Below are 4678 nucleotides of genomic sequence, written 5' to 3'. Positions count from 1 at the left end.
ATCCAATTTTGAGTGAGCTGTGATCCATCATGGTGTAGTTGCAGTATCTAGTGCTATAACCCGGTGAATCACATCTCCCATCACCTGACACTTGAACTGTCGAGTCTTGTAGTGTTGACAGCACGGATGTTTGTTCTGCCTTCCAAAAATCTTCAATAATTGGCAGTAGATAATCAATCTGAGTGTCATAAAAGGTACTTTTACCAACAATTTGAGATTCATCAATGAAGCAACATCAGCAACATGTTTGTATGTCTGTCCAGTGAACAATATACTGGCAGATAGCATCACATTCCCAGCAGACACATGATCATTCAAAAGTGGCTGCGACCTCCAATACAAAACCTCATGACCCCCTGTACAAAATATTTTGCTGTGATCATGCTACCCAAAAAACATTTGTTTGATCTCATCAACAGGACATGAGCAGGATTTACAAGGAACAACGACCTCCAATACAAAACCTCATGACCCCCTGTACAAAATATTTTGCTGTGATCATGCTACCCAAAAAACATTTGTTTGATTTCATCAACAGGACATGAGCAGGATTTACAAGGAACAAATGCATCTGAAAACACAATATATTTATATTTAGAGAGGATATTTGAAATAGGGTCTGCTTCAGAATCATTTTCACTTTGCGATTCGGCATCACTTGATGGTTGGCACAATGATGATTCACTTCTAACACTTGAAACATGTGAAGAAAATGAGTCGCTAAGAACAGTTGATTTATTCAAATCATCAACAACACTGTCACATGATTCATAATCCTGACATATATCGGCAAACCTCTTCCTTTTGCTCTGACAGTGAACAGTAGGCATGATCCAGCGAGGTGGTGAAAGGAGATGCCTCAGGACCACTGCAGCGGTGGTGATTTGTGTGGCCGCAACCAACACACCAGTCTTCGGTCTGCACGCCAATACTCTAAAAAAATAGTTAAAAGCATGTTAGAATTTCTCAAAATCCAAATGATTATACTTTTCATTACATACCATATTATGTTAAATATAGAGGATATTTTGTGTGTTGTAATTGGGACTATATGAAGTTATCATCCAAAACTTGGATGGGTTCAGCAACATGACTCCTGAGAGTTTCTAGGACTTCAGTACATACGAAGTACATGTGATGCATGTGGTCTCACCTTAGACAAGTGAGTTTGTTCAAACTTGCCTCTATTCACCTAGCAGAAAATGGGTACCTGGTGAAATAAGTCGTGAGGCTATTAACCTTCTAGTGCCTAACAGGCAGCTTGGGTTATCCGGGGTAACAATGATCGGATTATACGCTTTGAACAAGATATCTAGCCTGGAAAAGGTGTGTTATAAATATTCTCATTATTATTATAAAACTGGCTCCCATAGTAGATATCGCTGCGATATCTTTGTTGTAGATATCACAACGATAGATATCACAATTGCCATAATGCTATTACATCATCAGTTAATGACCTCACAATACTTTGACATCACTAAGAACACAGTTGACAAAGCTATGACCTTAATGCTCAGGAAGCCTAATGACAGTTTTGTGTTCAGATATGTTCAGTTTTTTAATGATAACTGATTAAGAATGATTTTGGATGGTAAATACAATCTCACCATCATGTCTTCTGATATTAAATATATCAACACTCGTTGATTACAGCAAAAATATCCTCGGATATTGGTACCTTTAATAAAATTGTGTTCATTTATTTCATATCAAAAGACTCTTTGGCGAGATTCTCTATATATTCAAGAAATTAAACTGGAAATGAAAATGAACCATTTTAGACAAAATTCACATTTTCCCTTGAATTCAGAAGATGCTTAACCAGTTCAAATACTTACAATGGAGCAAACTTCAATGTTTCCATGGTTGGAATTCAAGCCTCTCTTCTTGGGGCCATGATCTGATGATTTCTTCTGAAATACATGTGTCAAGAACCTATTTGCTATGCATAATGTTTTTCATATACAGGAATACACTACTGGCTTTTAATGTAAGAAGTTTGGGCTGTGTTTATGAATGTTATAAGAGTGGAAATAATTATAGATTACCTTGATTATCCCTAATAAAGGGTTTGGAACTGCATTTACAGAAAGTGTGCAGTCTTCCCACACTTGTATGTTTTGCATGTTAGATTAGCTGTTACATGGGTTAATTGTACTTTGGTAAATGAAGCAATGCAATAGTTATTTATAAAATACATATAAATCAATGTGATCAAAACAAATAAGATTCATGCTCTTGTAATAAAATCCAGTATTAGTGTATGGATAAAATCCATAAAAATGTTTCAATCTCAACCTCCAATTTTGTTACATATGTTTTTTTGTATGAAGACTTCCGATGATTAAAAAAATACAACAAATTCTCATAAGACACTAATGAATTCATTCTCGGTCTTATTTAGAGGCACTTCTCTAAACGTGTGTTATATTTATCAGTGAGACAAATTTCTGTTTGTTTGTGGAAAAGAAATATATAAACGGTTGTATCCCATAACCCCTACATGCCACTGCCCCTACAGCCCAGTACCCCTGCAATTAGTTAAAACAACACACGGCATTTACCTGTCTGGCATAATGAACTGACCCAAAGAGAGATTAGTGCATCAAGTATACAGATGAGATCAATGGAGGGATTAAACTGTTCTTTAGTGTTTTGTGTCAAGGAAATTTGGGATTAGCTAAAAGTTGTTTTAGTTTCATGATAAAAGGTTAAACCTCTAGTGAGTAGAACAATTTTACAAATTGGATAATGTGTAGGTTGTTAAATGTTGAAATTAAGTTGTTTTAGTGCCATGATAAAAGATACACAGTATTATTGAGAAGTGGAGGGAAATGAGAAGGTGAGACGAGAAAGTAAATTGAGATAGTTCGGTATAGTATATAGCTGTTGACAACAAACTAACATGGCATCAACATGGATGGTCTGCGTAATGTTGAGTTTGTATTGTCACGGAGAGGTAGCCCCCAAGTCCTATTTGACGGTTATCTTCACACTAAGAATGTCGAGAGACAGTCTTGTGTACACTGGAAGTGTGTTCAGTCAACATGCATGGGCGACACTCCAGACGTCCCAAGAGCAGTCGACTTCAACGATTACATCGTGACAACCTGGGTCGACGACACATCCAGATTTCTACTTCCCCTGTGGAACCACAACCTGACAACTAGGCCGAGGACAAACAACAATCTAGAAGGTTTTCACAACCGACTGAACCGTGAAATTCCACACAGGCATCCGAACATATACAGATTTGTAGAAGTCATTAGGAGAATTGAACATGCTGAGAGGGTGAAGATTTCACAAATAGACTTTGGTGCTGCGACAAGAAGCAGAAAGCGAGTCTTCAGGGAGATTGACAATCGCCTGTGTAGATTCAACGAGCAGCTTGAGCTTGGACAGAAATCACCTCTTCAGTTCTTGGACGCCGTCGGCTATCTGCTTAAGCTGGGATAGATTGAAACACTGAATGTTCATAGACTGAAACACTTGACACAAATGACTATGTTAACATTGAATGTTAACAATTAATTGTTAATGTCCATCAAAAAATCATGATGACGAATTATTGTTAATTCTTATTAAAATCTTGATGATGACAAATGATGATCACTTTTCATTAAAATCATTCTCTCGACCTTTTAGTTGTGTGTTGTTATGTCTCTTAAGTGGATTAGTCCATTGTGTGGAATAGGTAACAGGCAGTGGATTAACAGTGCAACAGACTGTAAACTTTGGTGTTATAAGCTGTAGGGGTAATGGGGGGGGTTACCATATAAACGATGCTATCAAGGCAAACAAGAAGGCATGGTTTCCATGATACTAATGAACCATTAAAAACTTAAGTACCTTTGACTTCCTGCTTTTTGTGGTGGCTGGAGAGCTGATGACACTGTTGATAACCTCAAAAAGAAAATAATTAAGTAAGTATGCAACCCCAGCAAGTTGTGATATATTCCACTGAACTTGATATAATCACCCTTGCTATATTTTGAAACTTACATTCTGGTCAACATATTAGTCATACTTATGTCAACTCACATATGTACCTATATTTAAAAAACTTAGGGGTAGATCATTATAAATAATTAAATTTAAAGTGAAAAATGTCTGTGTGTTTAAGCCTATTTGAGTTACCTGCTTTCTTTTCCTTTCTATCAGGCGATCCCTTCTCTCATCTCTCTTCACTTCTCCCTGTCTCTTTCTATGAACAAAGAGAGTAGGGACTGCATCTCCTTTCAGTTTCAGATGTGGCTCTACCCCTAAAACTCTTGCTTGGAGATCATACTCGAAACAGTCTGGTTCAAAATGGTCTCCACAAACAACCTGCACAAAAAAATCAACCTGTCAAAATCAAACCTTTATAAATCATGTACAATTTAAAACAATTGAAATTGTACACATCTAACAAAAAAACAGATTAACTATTCTTTATATTAATGATAATACTTATTATTATAATGTTTACATGATAATTGATTGCAAAAGAGATCAGACTATTCATATTATTTTCTTTAAAAAATTAAACTAAATAATATTTACAATAACATGCAGGTGATTATTTGGGGATATGATTTTTCAAAATCAAGCCTCAATTTCTACATTTGTCAACAACTTCAATATTGTAACATTTGCCAGTTTCTTGATAATGGTGTAAATCCATAACCTTTAAAAA

The 4678-nt window shown here is 36.0% G+C and overlaps 1 long non-coding RNA gene across 2 annotated transcripts; it reads right to left on the bottom strand.

Moving 5' to 3' along the window:
* Positions 1-708: 708 nt before the first annotated feature.
* LOC124279512 lies at positions 709-4350 on the bottom strand. Of its 2 annotated transcripts, XR_006899395.1 has the most exons (4): positions 4141-4350; positions 3853-3906; positions 1842-1916; positions 709-933 (listed from the first exon to the last, which is right to left on the bottom strand). It is a non-coding gene; the product is annotated as an uncharacterized LOC124279512 (long non-coding RNA). The 2 variants fall into 2 exon arrangements; XR_006899394.1 differs by having other exon boundaries at positions 3853-4350.
* Positions 4351-4678: the final 328 nt, after the last annotated feature.

The sequence above is a fragment of the Haliotis rubra genome, unplaced genomic scaffold (genome assembly GCF_003918875.1).
Source record: "Haliotis rubra isolate DU_JTF1 unplaced genomic scaffold, ASM391887v1 Scf251, whole genome shotgun sequence".
NCBI classification, from domain to species: domain Eukaryota; kingdom Metazoa; phylum Mollusca; class Gastropoda; order Lepetellida; family Haliotidae; genus Haliotis; species Haliotis rubra.
The sequence above is the reverse complement of the archived record's forward strand: the minus strand, read 5'-3'. Positions and strand labels throughout refer to the sequence as shown.